At 45.7% G+C, this 20,123-nt stretch overlaps 1 long non-coding RNA gene across 1 annotated transcript; it reads left to right on the forward strand.

Annotated features, from left to right (window-relative positions):
- The first annotated feature begins 2,382 nt into the window (after window positions 1-2,382).
- On the forward strand, window positions 2,383-9,588 carry LOC146350612 (uncharacterized). The gene is made up of 3 exons (XR_014789330.1): window positions 2,383-2,500; window positions 4,156-4,221; window positions 8,176-9,588. It is a non-coding gene; the product is annotated as an uncharacterized LOC146350612 (long non-coding RNA).
- Window positions 9,589-20,123: the final 10,535 nt, after the last annotated feature.

Below are 20,123 nucleotides of genomic sequence, written 5' to 3' on the forward strand. Positions count from 1 at the left end.
AGTGATAAGACATTCTCATTAGCAAGAAATGTTATGAGAAGGCTGTTATCGGCCCTTTGAATCATCTTCACATGCTCAGAGGCTTACTAGCAAGGGAATCGCACCAATAATAAACTTAAGCAAGCATTATGGATCTCTAGGCCCCTCTAATACTACAAATGACTTGACTACACTCCTGGGGCCAATACACAGCAAGAGTTTTACAAGATCTGAAGGATCGCCTCCTCCCATATGTGTCTGCCCGGACCTTAAGATCATCTTCAGAGGCCCTTCTCCGTGAGCCCCTGCCAAAGGAAGTGAGGCGGGTGGCTACTAGGAGGAGGGCTTTTTCTGCTGTGGCACCCCGGCTGTGGAATGAGCTCCCTGGTGAGGTTCGCCTGGCACCTACACTGTATTCTTTCCAGCGCCAGGTGAAGACCTTTTTATTTTCCCAGGCATTTTAGCATTTTAGCTCTTTAGACTTTTAGCTTTGCTGTTTTAAATCTGTATTTTAAATTCCTGCACTGCTGCTAGGATTTATTCTGGTTTTATTCTGGTTGTATTGTTTACTGTGGTTTTAATGTTTTATATATTTTGTATTGTTTTATTGTGTGCTCTTTGGTTTTAATTTTTGTGAACCACCCAGAGAGCTTCGGCTACTGGGCAGCAGTGTAGAAATGAAATAAATACAATAAAATAAATGTTATATGTAGATTAAATACACAAAATAACAAAACAATGATAATAAAATAGCACATAATAAAACCAGCAGCAAGGGGTGAAAATAGTGCTGCATACAATAAAACCAAAGTAAAACCACATAGAGTGCAAACGTAATACAGTGCAAAGATCTAAAAGCAATAAAACAATTCTTAAAATGACAGGGAGAATATAAAGGTCTTCATCTGCCACCAAAAATATCCTAATGCAGGTACTAAGCAAGCGTCTCGGGGGACAGGGCATTCCATAGATAGGGCACCACCACTGAAAAGGCCCTCTCTCTTGTGGCCAACTGCCTTGCCTCATTTGGCAGGGGCACCTCAAGAAGAATTGCTTTCCAGATCTACTTCTTTGGTTCTGAGAATCAGGCTTTGGAGCTCCTCCTGGCTGAGAATGTCAATCACTACAAAATGGGGTGTGTGTGTGTGTGTGTGTGTGTGTGTGAGAGAGAGAGAGAGAGAGAGAGAGAGAGAGAGAAAGTGAAAGTGAATGTGAAGAGAGAATAGGGTGCGGGTGTATTCAATAAATGAGATAATCGGTTTACTTCTTTGAATGATTTCCTTTGTGTGGCTTTTGGCTTGGAATGGATACCCTGGTTGTCCTGCGACTGGACTTACCTGTCTGAATTATGCACTTTTAAAGTTCTTGCTTTATGAGGTACAACTGGAATTTGGATTGTGTTAGGTTGATCTGAAATTGCGTATCTTTTGGTCAGAGTGTTTATCACTGGTCTCTGCTCCTTTACTTGATTGTTTGCAGGCAGCAGTAGCACATAAGGAATCTCCAAGTGAGGATCTCTGGCCTTGGTCAAAAGGAAACTGACTGGAGTTAAACACCTACAAATTTTAACTTGTCATCCACTTACATTGACGTTTTTATCCATTTGTCAGGACTAGAGCCTGCAAAGATGCTTAAACTAGTGACTGCAGTCTAGGGTTGCCACTGAAAGAGCCCCCACATAAGAAGCACTTTGCGAGACCAAAAGAAAATGATTGTGTTACCTGTGTATGCAGTAGTTTATTGCAACCTTCCTCAACCCGGCACTCTCCAGGTGTTTTGGACTGCACCCCCAGCCAACATGGCCAATGATCAGGGATGTGTTGTAGTCCAAAACATCTCTCGGGTGCCATGTTGGGGAACACTGCTTGATTAGAAGAATACACTGTCCTTGTAATATATTAACTTGAAGACACTGCATTTTAATACCAAATAGGAACTGTTCCTTGAAATATGGAACAAGTGGCAAGCCTATCTCAGGCATTCAATCTGCATGTGTGTGCGCGCATACACGCACACAGATGCACACACACACACCTCTTGCCAGAAGGAGGCAAGTACAAAAGGAGGCAAATACAAAAGGAGGCTAGTCAACATCAGCCAAGAAAGCCTCTTTGCACCAGTAGGACAATAGGTCTGGTCATAGACCCTGAACCATATAAAAGATTCCAGGCCTGAGCAACCAGGAACCCTGTTTTCACTTCTTCCTTCCCTCTCATGGGCTTGATATGATCAAACAGTATATTTTAGTGCAAAAACTCTTGGCAGCAATGTGTCATTTATTGCTTTGTGATAACAGTTGTGGAAACAATTGGGGCACTCCCACAAACCAGCACAAAGGTCGAATCCGCAACAGTCATGTGTTTTTGGCAGGCCATATAAAATAAATCAGTGTTGTATTGTGCTGCTCAAGGTTCTCTGAGACGCAGTCCGTGGCCAGCCGGAACCATGAGGTTTTTGAAACTCTTTGGCTTGCTGTTCATCTTGATTCTCTGCCTTGGGGTCTTTTCAGCTGAAAGTTCAGGTAAGCGATCAGCTCCACAAGGCATACTTGCCAAAGCTTAATTTTCATTAAAGGCTGCCTTCCTGGATTGGATCAAAGGCCGGCCTGACCCAGCATTCTGTTTCCAACAGCGGACAGCCAACTGCCCCTGGGAAGCTCCCAAAGGTGGAATGTCACCCCAGCAACGTCTCTCGCATGCATGGGGATGCCATTTTAGGTTTCGGCAGGGAAGGGGGCTAGATTCATAACAGGGTTTTAAAGCCTGCTCTTTTGAGATACTCAAGATTTTAAAAAGCCTTTTTGTTGTTGCCATGAAGACTTTGATCAGTTTATGTGTGTTTTTATATGGCTGCTTTAGTTGTATTGAGATTTATTGATACTGTTATTAATATTTGTAATTTTTATACTATATTTTGAATCATTATATTTATGGGCAGGGCTGGCGTCAAGGGTAGGCATGGTTGGGCACTTGCCAAGGGCCCACACCTCATCAGGGGCCCACTGAAAAGTGTCCCCTGGAGTTGCTCTTCCTCTTCACCATTGTTCACTTGACTCTCATTCTAGCCCTGACAACAATGGTGGTGAGAAGGAGGAGCAGTAGATGCCACCCTCTGTTTGCTCGCTGTCTCTCTGCCTGTCAAGCAAGCAATGATGAGAAAAAGGATGAGGAACGATAGCAGCTAGTGACAGTGGTGATGAGAAGGTAGACACACTGCGGGAGGGGCAGCTTGCTTGAGGGCCCTCCAAAACCTGGACGTGTGTTGTTCATTTGATATATTGCAAGCCACTCGGGGCACAATCTTGTGGAAAAACAGCAAATGAATGTACCAATGAGTGAAATGAAATGGCAAAAAGCCGTGTATTTTAAGAGCATTTATCATGGACACTGTTGTATACCTCATAATAACTAGAGATATGAGAAGAATACTTGCACTCTAAAATATGAGGCAAAGGACCCCCCCCCCCCCAAGATAGAATCCCTGCTCAAGCTGCCAGTGGTGAATTCCATCAATGAATGTGTTAGAAAAACACAGGTCATAAATCAAAACTTGGTGGACTTCCTTTTAGCAGCCTTCAGAATGTGAACCCTTGCCTAGAACTTGAACTCTACCTCATCAACTTCTATTTGTTGGCTATCTGAATTCCACAAACAGGGCATGCAACAAAACATTATAATCTAACCTCACATCCTGCTCAGGGTTACAGCCAGCCAGCCAGCCAGCCATGCTGTCTTGCAGGAGACTCCATTCCACCCCCAACCCAGGTGCCTATTTCAACAGAAACCCAAAATTCCATGGCTACTGAGCAAGCTTATCCTCATTTGGCCGTTTGAGAGTTTGCCACCTTAGATTATTATTTAATTTTTCAGGTTTATTATACTTCTACAAACTGCAGTGTTACCCCAAGTGGTCCAACCCTGTTGGCACTCACTACTTCAGTTTGCTATTAGAGTGAGTGATGTTATGCTATTACTTTGACATCATTGATTAACCCCCTGTGTACATTATACAGTTTCATTATTCTTATCCATGGTGGTTTTATCCCTCTGTCCCTTGGTTCTTTGGGGCGAACCTCCTTTGCACCTGTGCATCTTTTTCATAGTTGGCTCGATGTTGCTGTTGTTTTTAAGTTTTCTTTCTGTGTTTATTGGCAGCCTTTTGTTTACTATTCCCTAGGTAAAAAATCTAGACGAATTTGCTGCTGCAAAATGAAGACGTCAAGCTTATCTATGGTGAAGAGAAGTATGGTTGCCTACTATTCTGATTATGATGAATGAATTGTTATCACTGCAGATGCGTGGCAGCCAGCTTTATAGCCAAGGGGGGATTTGAACTCAGGCCTCCCCAGTCCTAATCCGCCACTCTGACCCAGATTTCCCCAACCGGGTGACCCCAAGATGTTTCAAACTACAACTCCCAGCATCCCTGACCATTGGTCATACTGGCTAGAGCTGATAGGAATTGGAGTCCAAAAGACCTGGAGGGCACACCACTGGGTTGGGGAAGGCTGTCTGAAAGCGAATCATGTCACATGCCTATTGACAGGAACCAGAACTGAAACAATGGGCGCTTTTCGAAGGAGTGTTTTTGTGGGTGATTCGTGCCTTGAACTGGATAAATGGTCGTGCACAACCCACATGTCCCTATGCTTCTCTGTTGCTTGCCAGTCCATACAGCACAGGTGCACAACCCCCAGCCTGCAGGCCTAACCTGGCCTGGTGAGCTCCATGGTGCAGCCCGTGGAGCCTGCTTGGGTTCCTCCAGGGCTGGGGCTTGGAGGAATCCCTCCCGGGCATCCCTGCTGTTATCTCCCGCATGGGTGGCAGGGGCTCTGCTGTGGCGGGAGGAGCAGTTGCCGTCCCTGGCACCGGTGGTGTAGCTTTGCGAGGGGCCCAGCGGCCATGGCTGTGCAGCGCCAAGCCAGGGACCTGGCCCATGCTGGGAAGAGCAGCTGCTGCTCCTGATGCAGGCCGAGTCACTTTGTGCAGTGCTGGCTGGCCCTGTGTCCTCTTTTACAGAGGGTAGTCCTGCATTTGAAGGGCTGCCAGAGGACTGTCCTCCGTTATGAAGGTGACCTCTGTTCAAAGGGCTGTACAGTCCAAATCCAATTTAAAGGTAAAGAACCATAAGAAGGGAGAGTCCGGAGGCCTTGAAGTTGCCCATCCACAGCACCTAGACAGCAGACTGAGCAGGCAGGCACACAGGTCACCAGGTCACAGTCTTCCCCTCTAGGGTGAGATGTACTGTGTTTCTGTTTACATTGTTTTTTTTATTTATTAAATTTATTAATAAAATAATTTATTAATAAATTTAATACATAAATAAAAATGTTTACATTATAACAATTATTTCTACATTTGTATCTATACATCTAAATAAGAATAGGCACATTTTATGCAAATTTGTTTCCCCTTTTGTTCTCCTTCTTGGTGATGCATGTCCTCTCTTTTGGAGATTCACAAGTGGCCACCCTAGTGGCCCACAAAGTCCATGAGGTGCCACGCGCTGTGCAAAGCCAGGGCCTCAGCCAGTGGTGGAAAGGGTGGTTGCTCCACCTGGCACCGGCCAAGTCCACGTCTCCATGCCTCTCGCAGCATGGAGAGGTGGGGGGAGCAAAAGTGGGGTGATGACATCAGTTGGCGTGGCCATGCCGACTGATATCATCACCTGGGCCTGGTGGCTGGATTCCACACACACACACGCACGCACGCGCCTTTAAAAGGTTCTGCACCCCTGCCATATGTCCTAGTAGCATCAGGACGAATGGCACAGATAATATGCCAAAACCGTGATGGTAGCTGTAAATCTCTGTGATCACACGACATCATTTTTGAGGAACTTCCTGTCCCAGGAAATATTAGGGATGTACGAAAGTCACTTACCTTTCCGCGGATTATGTTGATGGGGGGGAGGCGTTCCGTTCCTCCCCCTGGAATCCTCGACGGGGGGGAGGCGATCCGTTCCTCCCCCCCCCCGGAATCCTCCACGGCCGGCTGTTCTCTGCGGCAGCTCCGCGGAGCAGCCAGCCAGGCCCAGCCAGGTCAGAGCCATCCACAGCCGGATTTCCGGCCGCAGAGGGCCCGGGGGGGGGGCAACCATGTACACAAATGGCAGCACCTACAGCCGCCGCCATTTGCGTTCCTTATTTTTGGCTTTCTTAATCTACTTGAATATTTACGTAGACTATGACGGCGAAAATAAAGGGGAACGCAAATAGCGTTGTTTTTTTAACCCAGCCATGATAGGCTACGTAAATCTTTACGTAGCCTATCACGTCAGTTTTTTTGTTTTGTTTTGTTTTGTTTTTACAAGACTGCAAATGGCGGCGGCAGCCGGTCGGAAGACCAGCCGCCGCTGCCCAGAAGATCCGCCCCAGGTAAGACTCATCCCAGGGGGGATCCGCGGGGGGGCGGGGGGGCAGGCTCTTCCGCCACAGAGTTCGGGGGGCCGAATGCACTGGCATTCGGCCTCACCGAGATCCATGGTGGAATTCTCTGCCATCCCTAGGAAATATTGTCCCTCAAAATTGATGTTTGAAAATGCCATCTGCCTGCAACTGTACAGATAATTACTTAGGAATAAATCCCTCTAGCAGTGGAACCTAACTGCAACCTGTGCTGATATTTCTGTGGATCCCAGAGTCAATTTGTTATTTATTTATTGAATAGATTTATATACTGCTGACCAGACATTTCAAACTATTTCTAAGCGGTTTACATGAAAGTTAAATACGTTAAAATACATTATGATGTCCATTAAAAATGCAATTAAAATATGTAATAAATTGCTAAAACATTGATATATAACATTAATAAAAGCATTAAAATCAATACAACACCGTCATTAATAAACTGGGCAGCACATTCACTCAGGGAAGGCCTGGGTGAAGAGATGGAGTTTTAGCAGGCGCCTCAACCATGTTACAGTTGGCACCTCCCAAACTGTGTGGAAATGACACCACTGCCAGAAGCCTTAGAAATTTCACCTGCTGTAGCTAAGCTTGTTACTTTCCTCAAAATTCCTTGGATATTTTGGCCAAGCAGAAACCTCACAACTTTGCTTTCAGTGAATTCACTGCGAATACTAGATGAGAGGGCTGTACGCAAGAGGGAATATGCAGGAATGTGTATTTTCAGAACCAGAGGGTTATATCTTAGGGTTGTGCAGGGGCTCCCCTATCCAACTCAGAAGCCGCCTCATGGCTTCAGAGGTGGGCCTGATTTGGCTCAGGTTGATTTGGGGGGGGGGGCGACTCATCCCCAACTCGTTCCCAAACCTGAAGCAGGATTCGGCCACCCGAATCTCACCTTAGCCCCCCTCTGGCACTCCTGCACAATCCCCCAGCTCCTTACCTGGGCCGCCGCATCCTCTGCTGCCGCCACCACTATAGCCTCGGCCATTGCCGCCGCCAGCTCCTGAGCCCTGGAGTGCGCTAGCTCTTGTTGCAGGGAGTTGCCATTTTAAAAATGGCGACTCCTGCCACAAAGAGCCGCCACGTGTCCAGGGCTCAGGAGCTGGCGGCGGCGAGTAGCAATAGCAAAGGTGGTGATCAGCAGTGATGGAGGCGAGATGGAAATAGCGATGGTGGCAACGGAGACGGCAGTGGCGGTGGTGGCAGTGACTCCTGTGAGTCACCATAGGTAAGGAGCTGGAGGCACCAGCATGGCTGGGCTGGGGTGCCGAAGCTCTGAAGCGCACCAGGCACTTCAGAGAGCCCTTGACCTGCTCCAGGTCACTTCATGCCCCCTCTGCTTCACCTCGGAAGGGGCCCGAAATGGCCCAGAGCAGCCTGCTTTGACTCGGGGTTCAGGCCTCGGGCCAAAGCAGTGCACAGCCCTATTATATGTTAATAGCCAAAATTGACAAGAAGAATGGAACACCAGTAAGAGTGGGGGTGGGGGTGGAATCAGGCTTTGAAAATAAAATTTTGAATCGACACAACATAGGAAACATGATAATTGGGTTTGCCAGGCCCAGACCTTCTTTCCAGATCCTAGGAGCTGAGGAAGGTGCACCCTGGCAGGCAATTTGCAGTGATACCTGCAGACACTTTTTCACCATGTCAGTTGTGGCTGCAGGCCCCCAAAAGTTTCCTACCTCTGCTCTAAGAGCATCCTTGAGAGGTACCAGTTGGTAAAATTGTATGTATGCTAAATTCTTTCAATTAAAGGTTCTCTCTCTTTTTCCCATTCACAGACATGACCAAACATTTAAACAGGAACTGCTGTAGGCCTTGTAACAGAAAAGGAAACAAGCCTCCACGTTATGAATTCCTTACTGGACCACTGCCTCAATACTAAAGAAAAAGATTCCAAGGCTCAGACAAATCTATTTCCCAAGTGCATGTGGTTTGGAGTGTCTCCTCCTGCCCCCAGACAATCTTCATTCCGTAATCCGTGTTCATTCATGATATATTCCTGATCTATATTGTCATTTGGCTTTCTAACAAGGGTTGCAAAATCTCCATTTCAACTGGTTGCTTGTTGGCATTAGCTTTCCACAGACATCCGTGGAACGCATATCCTCCCCTGTGGAGCTCTGCTACCCCATGTGCTGCACAACATAGCAAGTTGGGGATGGAAGGGTAGAGGGCAGGAGTCCCACGGTCCTGCAGCCTCACTAAATTTAAAGAGGGCTAGCCTACTGAAAGTGGAAACACTTTCTCACCTTGGATGTTTTGAGGTACCAAGTCTTGCCCAAGAAGATAGTGTGTGGGGGAGGGGGCGCAAAATCCTGGAAGAATTCCAGATAACTGCTTCTTGGCTTGGTACAATTATGTGCTCTCACATCATGCAATTGGCAAAGATGGTTTGACTTTCCATCAGTCCAGAGGAGCTCTTCTTAAGGGTCTAATCCCAAACATGTTTGCAGGAGATGCCAATATTTTACTGGTCAAACTAATAAAAATGTGTTCTAGATAAAAAATGCCAATACATATATGATTAAGAGTTCAGAGGGTTCCAGTCATGACGTGTTTTAAATGGAATGCGAGGGAGAATGAAAGTTCAGGGCAAACTGCAAACCTTACACACAAGTGACAATAATCTAATAAGTAAATTTATAAAATATGACAAAATGTGGCTTAAACTTGCATAACAAAAGGTGCAAGTAAAAAGTTGTAATGCAATCCATAAAACACTATAAAATATTTATAAGAAATTTAAAATGCCACTAAAATTATACAGCAAAAGGTGCAGATAAAAGTGAATTTTTGAACCAACTAAAAAAATATACAAGAGTTATAAGGTCAGACAAAACATCTCTCTATCCTATTACAAGTGTTACAGTGTCAAATTGCAAAAGCAATCTGTAGAGTTCAATGTTCTTATATGACAAAAGCGTTTCGCCTGGATATTCTTCTTCAGTGGCAGATTAAAGAAACTTCAAAAGTCTGCCGCAACATGGCTCCAAAGCATCCAATTTCAAAAATGATATCACTCAGGACATACGCTTTTTTTGTGGGGTAAAATAAGGAAATAATATTGGTTTTGTACCCCTGGTTGTGTACCCCTGTGGTAGAATGTCTTCCCCTACTTGTATCATAGCTTTGCCAGTTACCAAGTGGCTGCGGGTATAACCAAATGATAAACTATCTGCCTGTCTCATCCAATTAGCCCTAGTTGGATTGATGTGAGTGGGTGCAATCTAGAGACAGAATAAGCCCCATTCATATCACTGGGACTTAAGAAATTGGAGATGGTTGATATTTCCATTGGGTCTTTACAATCTCTCACAGACAGGGCTTTTACTGTGTTACAGCAGGTGCATCAGGTGAGGTATCCAGAGCAAAGCCTTGTCCAGTTTTCTCGGATGAGTTTCTTTTAGTACAGCTCAAGGACACTGACAAGATGCTTGGACAGGTTCATCCAACCACTCTCATACTGGATCCTTGTCCCCCTTGGGTTATAAAAACCAGCAGGGAAGGAACAGCCGGCTGGGCCAGGGAGGTGAATAACGCCTCCTTGTGAGAGGGAGTGGCCCTGGGCTGCCTGAAAGATGAGATGGTGAGACCACTTCTGAAGAAACCCTCCCTGGACCTGGAAAATCTTAATAATTTTGGGCTGGTGGCAAATGTTCCTTCCCTGTGTTCTTGAGTGGGTGGTTGTCAACTAGTTCCAGACACTCTGGGATACATCAATTATCTGGATCTATTTCAGTCAGGGTTCAGGCCAGGTTCTGCCACAGAAAGAGCCTTGGCCACCCTGTATGATGACCTATGTCAGGAGAGTCAGGGGGAGTATGACCTTGTTGATTCCCCTTGATCTCTCATCCGCTTTCGATACCATTGACCATGGTATCCTTTTGGGATGATTGTCTGAGTTGGGAGTGGGAGGCACTGCATTGCAGTGGTTCCATTCCTACTTGGATGGATGGCTCCAGAAGGTGGTGCTTGGGGAATATTGCTCAGCCCCCTGAATTCTCCAGTATGGAGTTCCAAATGTGTTGATTTTATCCCCCATGCTATTTAACATCTATATGAAACCATTGAGTGTAGTCATCCTACGTTTTGGAGTGTGTTGTCATCAGTATGCTGAGAACACACAGCTCTAATTCTCCTTAAACTGAAACTCAATCCAGACAAGACCAAGATGCTGTTAGTGGGTGGTTCTTCTGACTGGATGGAGGGTGCTCAACCTGATCTGGATGGGATTGCACCCCCCTTGAAGGAGCAGATTTGTAGCTTGGGGGTTCTCCTGGAGCTATCTTTGTCACTCAAGGGCACCAAGTGCCTTCTACCAACTTCAGTTGGTGGCCCAGCCATGCCCCTATCTGGATTGGGAAAACCTAGCTTCTGTTGTCCATGCTCTGATAACCTCCAGTTAGATTACTGCAATGCACTCTATGTGGGGCTGCCTTTGAAGACAGTTCAGAAGCTGCAGCTCGTGCAAAATGTGGCAGCCAGATTGATAACAGGGACAAGAATGTCTGAACACCAATTCTGGCCTGCTTGTACTGGCTGCCTGTATGTTTCCGAGCCTGATTTATGGTGCTGGTTTTGACCTATAAAGCCTTACAGGGCTCGGGACTGCAATACCTGATGGAAAACCTCTCCTGACATGGACCTACCTGTTTACTATGCTCATCATTTAAGGCCCTCCTCTGGCTGGCTGGGGAATGCTGGCTGTTACAGGACTTTTTTTCTGGCTGGCTGGAGAATGTTGGGAGTTGTAGGACTTTTTTCTGTCTAAACATGCATAGGATTGCACCCTCAATGACTTGGCATCATCTGTCTGGGTGCTTGTTACCTGCACACACACGCACACGCGCGCACACACACACACACCTGCTCTTGCTCAAAATGTATCTTTCTGACTTAACAGGGATGATAAAAAAATGCCCTAAGGCTGCAATCTGATGCCCCATACTTGGGAGTAAGTACCACTGAAGTCAGAGAGGTTTACTTCTGAGACGACAATGCATTAGAAAGGGCCCACACATTCCTACAGCTCTCTCCTTGCAAGGAAATAGGTGCTGTATACTGCCTTTAGAGGGAAGTGGAGGACGCATGCATGAAATGATTTTGCAATCGAACCACAGAGGTCTGTGTGACAAGGCTTATGCAGTTTCTCATGGGTTTTTAATACACTGGCAGATTTTTGAAAAGTCTTTAATAGACAGTCAGGTTTTTCAAAAATCTGGTCTTCAAATGGGTATATCCAGTCTGGAATTCAGCATGGCACTTGTGACTTACCACCTGGGAGTAAAGCTAAAACCTCTGTTATTACTGAGTCATACTGTGAACGTTGTGCCTTTCACATGCATGTGTGATAACATTTCCTGTCAATATATTCAGGTGTTGAAGATTTAGCATTCACAATTTCCATTTGAGTCATCTTCTGGCTGGAAGTGGATAAGAGCCTGGATTTGCTGGGTGATAATCCTCTCATAAGCATAATGCCATCTGTCCACCTCACTGAAGTGTAAATAGAGAAACCAGGTCACCCTGTGCCAGTACAAGCAAGCAGATCACACGAGCATTTAGACATTTTGATATCTCCGGTTGCAACAGACTGACTCAGAATCGCGCGCGCATGCATGTACGTACATGTGAACACCACTTCCTATGTTCCATCCCATCATACTCTGATGACCAGGCAGAGTATGGAACTTAGGCTTTAGGATAGGGTTGGGAGGAAATGGAGTCCTCCAGATGTTGGGCTCTAATTCACATCAGCCCCAGCCAGCATGGCTAATTCTCTGGAGTGATGGGAGTTGTAATCCAACAACATCAGGAGGGACAGAGGTTTCCTCACCTCTGCTTTAGGAGGCAGAAGCTGGATGATTTCTCAATAGCCCCCATTCAGTTCTACAGGGCAAATTTTCCCATATACATGAATAGCTGCCACTCATTCTTATGAGGAAAAGAAAAACACCACACTTAGGAACAACGTTGCAGAGGGGAAAAAACTTTTTCCACCAAGCCTAGTGGTGTCTAGGATGGCCACTTATGTGCCACCAAAAAAGAGGAAACCAATTTGCAGAACATTTGCGTGTGCAAATGTATATGTATAGGTGCAAATTTAGACATAATAATGATAATTTCTATAGGAATACCATATGTTGGAGAAGATTGACTGTGTGTGCCAGTCTGCTCTCCAGGCGCTACCTGTTGATGGGCAACTTCAAGGCCCAGAACGCTCTTCCTCCTCGAGGTTCTTGATCTGTATACTGCACTTGCATGGGACACCTCTTCAAATAGAGGAAGCATTCAAATAGAGGTTTGCCCTCTGTCAGCTTTGCAAAATAGAAGATGGTCATCTGCAAAGTAGGATATCCTAGTGGTGTCCCTATTGGTGGTCCAGTCATCCTCAACAAGGGCCCTTTCTTTCTTTTCTTTCTTTCTTGCATTATTTCTGAGTCACCTTTTGGACCAAAAAGGGCCCCCAAGGCAACTTACAATTTTAAACTTTACAAGCAGTTTAGGGCACAATCCTAGGCATGTTTAGACAGAAAAAGTCCTGTCTTTTAGTCTTGTCTTCTGTCGTTTAGACAGAAAAAGTCCCATAGCTGGCTGGGGAAAGCTGGGAGATTTAGGACTTTTTTTTCTGTCTAAACATGCACAGGATTGCACTCTTAGGATGCAATCCTATGGGGCTAGGCGGCCACCTCTGAACGCAGTGGCAACTTCCTATCCAGTGCAGGGCAGGAGAAGCACGGAGGGGATCATTCCCTCTGCACTTCTCTTGCCCTGCATTTGTAGCTAGACATCCAATTTCACCTGTCTAGCCACGGGAGGGCGGAGTGGGGGAGAAGGCTGCTGGATGACACATAGGATGTGTCATACCAGCATTTCGTCCTTCCCTGCCCCGGAACGCCCTGTTTTGGTTGCTCTGCACTCCTCTTCCAAGCACGGAGTGCAGGGCTGTGAGGCAGCATGGAACGGGGGGAAGGTAGGGATGGCGGAGAATTTCTGAGAATTTCTCCACGAATCTCGGTGAAGCCGAATGCCAACGCATTCGGCCCCCCGAAATTGGCTTTGAAATTCTCCGCCACCCCCCCCGCCACCCCCCCCGGGATGGGACTTACCTCCTGCGAATGTCCCTCTCGGCGGCGGGTCCCAGCTGCGGTTCGGCGGGGGCAGGGGCAGCGGCCGGTCTTCCGACCGGCTGCCGCCACCACCATTACAAAATAAAGTTAAAAAAAAAAAAAGTGATAGGCTACGTAACGATTAACGTAGCCTATCATGGCTAGATTTCCAAAGTCAGCCGTGATAGGCTACGTTAATCGTCATGTAGCCTATCACGGGTGACTTTGGGGGGGGGAAAGCGCATACGCAAATGGCAGCGGCCCATGGGTGCCGCCATTTGCGTTGCTTATTTTGGCACGTCTAGTCTATGTAAATATTTACATAGACTACGGCGAAAATAAGGGCAACGATATTTGCGTTGCCCTTATTTTCGCCCTAGTCTACGTAAATCTTTACGTAGACTACACGGGCCCAAATAAGGAACGCAAATGGCGGCACCCATGGGCCGCCGCCATTTGCGTACGCGCTTTTTCTTTTTTTTTCCCAAAGTCACCCATGATAGGCTATGTGACGATTAACGTAGCCTATCACAGCTGACTTTGGAAATCTAGCCGTGATAGGCTACGTTAATCATTACATAGCCTATCACGGGGTTTGGGGTTTTTTTTTTCACTTTTTGTTTCGCGGCCGGGGGGACGGGGTGCTTCTCCCTGGCCTGAATTTCGGCCAGGCAAGGCGGGACACCTCCCCCCCCTCGCCTGAACTTCGGGGGGAGAAGTGAATCGCCTCCCCCCCACCGCGAAAAAAGCTGCGGGACAAGGTAAGTCCCTTTCATACATCCCTAGAAGGTGGCTTCTCCAAGGAACCAACTTCAGAGCGCAGGCTCCAAGGTCAGTTCCCAGAAAACCACATATCCTATGGCCATCAAGCCACTGATTAGTGGCCACAGGATTGCTCCCTTAGAAATTTTAGTGAGGAAATTAGGCAATATATAGGTCTCACCTCCACACACTTCCTTCCCCCCACAGTGACACCCAATAATGATGATGATGATACCCACTAATTCTCTGCTTTGGACTAAAGGAAGGATAATGTGCAGCTAAGTCACACACCCTTTCCTATGGCCTGTTCGTCTCAGGGACAACCTATACAATCAGGAGGATCAAGTGGTAATAATGCTTATTCATAATGGAAAGTTCCACTATCAAGCCAGGGAGAGGTCTAGGCTGAAGCTTTCTCCCTGACATCTGAGTTTTATCTGTTAGGGAAGCATTTTCAAAGCCTTTAATGAAGATGCAGGCAGATGATGCTTGCTGTGAATGAGTGCTTGGAATATGTTCAGAGCACCTTTCTGTAATTTCCAAGAGTCCATAAATGTTTACTTCATTCATTCATTCATTCATTCACCTCACCTCTCCAGCAGCTCAAAGTAGGTTATAGCATTTTAAGGCTGACGGTTGTTTGTTTTTTCAATCCATTAAAATTAAGCCAATACCATTGTTATGAAACGGTGGTTCTAAAGCCCCTTAATCAAATGACAATAGATCTATAATCAGAAAGAGGGCATTATGAAAACTGCAATGTTCAAAGTGTCAGCCTGGTATCATATCCTTCTGAACACTTGTGTACCCAAATGGGTGTGGTAGTGACACAATTGCACACCAGTGTTTGCATATGTTGTTTTTAAGGAACACTTTACTTCCTAGGCTTGATATGTTTGTCCAGTTTTTGCTATGGCTGATAAAACTCATTAAAAAAAAAGGAATAAATGTGTTTTATGAGCAACAAGTATATAGAGACAGAGGAACAGGAATTAGAGCAATAAAGGAAGTGGGACCATTGCTGAGTGCCAATAGTTCACTGAGACGCTTACAGTACAATGTCTATTTAGAAGTAAGCCTCCCTGAGTTCAATGGGATTTACTCCCAGGTAAGTGTGTATAGGATTGCAGCCTACCAATGTAATGTTTACTCAGCAGTACCTCCCCACTGCATCTTCCAGAGTGTATTTGAAGTTGCATTCTGTGGCTCTTGTTACAACTACAGCCACCACAGATTGCTAGAACTGCTAGAATTCAAAACCTCCGCATTTCTTTTGCATCTGCCATGTAGGGTGGCCATGTGTCCTACTTTGGAGAGAACAGTTCTTTGAAGGTCTTATCTGCTCAAAGGGCTGTCCAGTTCAAATCTTGTTTAAAGATAAAGAACTATAAGAAGGCCTTAAAGCAGAGGTGGGCAACTTCGGGAGGTCCAGAGGCTATTTTCACCCCCCGGATACCCCCTATGGGCTGCAGTCTGCTGAGTGATCTGAAAACAAAGTTTAAAGAATAATGACAAAGAATGGTGTCCTGAGCACTACGGAGCACCAAAAAGGTCAAATTTTGCTTGTTTGCAATAATTGTTACAGAGCCCTTTTGGGCACTCCGTAGTGCTCCGGAGACCACCTTTTTCCAGAGATTTTTAAAAAACTTTTCTTCTGGCCTGGGAGGGGCAACAGAGGTGCATGCAGTCTGCAGGTCACATGTTGCCCGCCTTAAAGTTTCCCATCAACAGTTAGGACCTGGACAGCAAACTGAGCAGGCACACGCGTCACCTGGTCGTAGTCTTCTCCACTATGGGAACTTGTACTCTATTTCTATTTTTTTAGTGACAGAAATTCTTTCTAAATTTGCATCCATATATATACATTACCACATGCAATCTTACAGAAATCTATCCTCTTTTCTTCTCTATTTTTGGCATTATGTAAGTGGCCACTTACTACCGTGGGACCAAACCTGTCTGCCTGCAATGAGGCTTACTGGTCATTCTTTCCTATGTATTAATCCATTTCCCTTCCAGCCTCACTGGACAGCTGCTTATATAATGTGTTTTTATGGCTGACAGGGCAAGTAAATTAGGCTAGTGCTGACCCCCTCCATGCTCCATTCACTCCGCCATAGACTTAGCCAAGTGGACATCCATCATCTACTGGCAGAGCCCAAAGGCATCATAATTTTGAGCATGGAGACCCAAGTCATGCACTCCTGAGCCCAGATGTCACAGCCCAAGAGCCAAGAGGATCACTGTACACTGGCCATTGTAAGCATTTGCTTACCCCTTACAGAATGACAGATGAGGATCCAGAGGAAACTGAAAGGCAGAAATAAAAAAAATACAGTAAAATGGATGACACACAGGAAAGCATCCAGAGAAAGACCATAATCCAACTCTACTTTTTATGCTCTCTGATTTTCCTGCCAGTTAAAGCTGAATAGTGTGTGTGCACGTGTGCATGAGTGCATGTGTGTACCATTTAATGCACATGTTGCTTTAAAAGTGAGTGAACAAAGGATTACAATTCCAAGAGAAAAGACCTGGTGCAGTAATATCCTAACCCTCCCCACAACCTCCCCCTCAAATATTTTGCTATTCTATTCCATCCCATATTTGCAAAATTAATGTTCATGTGCGTGTGTGTGTGTGTGTGTATGTGTGTATACATACATACATACATACAAACATACAAAAGAGCTGTGCTGGAACAGACCAAAGGCCTGCCTAGTCCAGTATTCTGCTCTCACACTGGGCAATCAGATGGTTGTGGGAAGCCTACAAACCAGACATGAGCACAATAAATAACACCCCCCATCCTTCCCTCCGTCATGTTCCCTGTAACTGGCATACAGAGGCACACTGTATGTGATCCTGGAGTTAATATGTAGCCATCGTGACTAGTAACCATTGATAGCTTTATCTTCCATGAATTTGTCTTGTCCCAGGTTCAGAATTCAGGTTTCCTTCCACTGGTAGAATTTGTAATGATTTCAGTGAAGAGAGATGGGAAGGCAGGGTGAGCACAACATGTCACTCATTGCCCAGGTGCTTGATTCTCTATCTGTGTCCCTGTTGTTGTTGTTGTTGTTCAGTCATTCAGTCGTGTCCGACTCTTCGTGACCCCATGGACCATAGCACGCCAGGCCTTCCTGTCCTGCGCTCTCTCCCGGAGCGTGCTCAAGTTCATATTCATTGCATCCGTGATGCTATCTAGCCATCTCATCCTCTGCCGTCCCCTTCTCCTTTTGCCTTCAGTCTTTCCCAGCATCAGGGTCTTTTCCAGGGAGTTTTCTCTTCGCATTAGGTGGCCAAAATATTGGAGCTTCAGCTTCATTATCTGTCCTTCCAATGAGCACTCAGGGTTGATTTCCTTTAGGATGGACTGATTGGACCTCCTTGCAGTCCAGGGGACTCGTAAGAGTCTTCTCCAGCACCACAGTTCGAAAGCATCAATTCTTCGGCGCTCAGCCTTCCTTATAGTCCAGCTCTCACAGCCATACATTACTACTGGGAAAACCATAGCTTTGATTAGACGGACCTTTGTCGGCAAGGTGATGTCTCTGCTTCTTACTATGCTGTCTAGGTTGGCCATAGCTTTCCTCCCAAGGAGCAAGCGTCTTTTAATTTCATGGCTACAGTCACCGTCTGCGGTGATCTTGGAGCCCAAGAAAGTAAAATCTGTCACTGCTTCCATTTCTTCCCCTTCTATATGCCAGGAAGTGATGGGGCCAGATGCCATGATCTTAGTTTTTTTAATGTTGAGTTTCAAACCAGCTTTTGCACTCTCCTCTTTCACCCTCAACAAGAGGCTCTTGAGATCCTCTTCGCTTTCTGCCATTAGGGTGGTATCGTCTGCATATCGGAGGTTGTTGATAATTCTCCCAGCAATCTTAATTCCGACCTCTGATTCATCCAACCCGGCATTTCTCATGATGTACTCTGCATATAAGTTAAATAAGCAGGGTGACAATATGCAGCCTTGTCATACTCCTTTCCCAATTTTGAACCAATCGGTTGTTCCATGTCTGGTTCTTACTGTTGCTTCTTGACCCTCGTACAGGTTTCTCAGGAGACAGGTAAGGTGGTCTGGTACTCCCATCACTTTCAGAATTTGCCACAGTTTGTTGTGATCCACACAATCAAAGGCTTTAGCGTAGTCAATGAAGCAGAAATAGACGTTTTTCTGGAATTCTCTTGCTTTCTCCATGATGCAGCGAATGTTGGCGATTTGATCTCTAGTTCCTCTGCCTCTTCGAAACCCAGCTTGTACTTCCGGTAGTTCTCGGTTCGCATACTGCTGAAGCCTAGCTTGTAGGATTTTGAGCATCACCTTGCTGGCATGTGAAATGAGCTCAATTGTGCGGTAGTTTGAACACTCTTTGGCATTGCCCTTCTTTGGAATTGGAATGTAAACTGACCTTTTCCAGTCTTGCGGCCACTGTTGAGTGTTCCAGATTTGTTGGCATATTGAATGCAGCACTTTAACAGCATCATCTTTTAGGATTTTAAATAGCTCGGCTGGAATACTGTCATCTCCGCTAGCTTTGTTGTTACTAATGCTTCCTAAGGCCCACTTGACTTCACTCTCTAGGATGTCCAGCTCAAGTTCAGTGACCGCACTGTCATGGCTATCAGGGACATTCAGATCTTTCCTGTATAGTTCTTCTGTGTATTCTTGCCACCTCTTCTTAATCTCATCTGCTTCTGTTAGGTCCCTGCCTTCTTTGTCCTTTATCATGCCCGTCTTTGCACAAAACGTTCCCTTGAGATCTCCAATTTTCTTGAAGAGATCTCTAGTCTTTCCCATTCTGTTGTTTTCCTCGATTTCTCTGCATTGTTCATTTAAGAAGGCCTTCTTGTCTCTCCTTGCTATTCTCTGGAACTCTGCATTCAGTTGGGTATATCTTCCCCTTTCTCCCTTGCTTTTCGCTTCCCTTCTTTCGTGAGCTACTTGTAAAGCCTCATCAGACAGCCACTTTGCTTTCTTGCATTTCTTTTTCTTTGGGATGGATTTCGTTGCTGCCTCCTGAACAATGTTACGGACCTCCGTCCATAGTTCCTCAGGCACTCTGTCTATCAGGTCTAATCCCTTCAATCTATTCCTCACCTCCACTGTATATTCATCAGGGATATGATTTCGGTCATACCTGAACGGTTTAGTGGTTTTCCCGACGTTCTTCAATTTAAGCCGAAATTTTGCAAGAAGCAGCTCATGATCTGAGCCACAGTCAGCTCCAGGTCTTGTTTTTACTGACTGTATGGAGCTTCTCCATCTTTGGCTGCAAAGGAGATAATCAATCTGATTTCGATATTGACCATCTGGTGACGTCCATGTGTAGAGTCGCCTCTTGTGCTGTTGGAAAAGAGTGTTTGCTATGATCAGCATGTTCTCTTGGCAAAACTCTATTAGCTTTTGTCCTGCTTCATTTTGTACACCAAGGCCATGCCTGCCTGTTATCCCGGTGATTTCTTGACTTCCTACTTTAGCATTCCAATCCCCTATGATGAAGAGGACATCTTTTTTTGGTGTTAGTTCTAGAAGGTGTTGTAGGTCTTCATAGAACCGATCAACCTCAGCTTCTTCGGCCTCAGTGGTTGGGGCATAGACTTGAATTACTGTGATGTTGAATGGTTTGCCTTGGATTCGTACTGAGATCATTCTATCATTTTTAAGATTGTACCCCAGTACTGCTTTTCCCACCCTTTTGTTGACTATGAGTGCTACTCCATTTCTTCTAAGGGATTCTTGCCCACAATAGTAGATATGATGGTCACCTGAATTAAATTCGCCCACGCCTGTCCATTTGAGTTCGCTGATTCCCAAGATGTCGATGTTCAATCTTGCCATCTCATGTTTGACC

This window comes from Heloderma suspectum, chromosome 3 (assembly GCF_057233095.1).
Source record: "Heloderma suspectum isolate Gila_16-S chromosome 3, 16-S_ref, whole genome shotgun sequence".
Lineage (NCBI taxonomy): Eukaryota > Metazoa > Chordata > Lepidosauria > Squamata > Helodermatidae > Heloderma > Heloderma suspectum.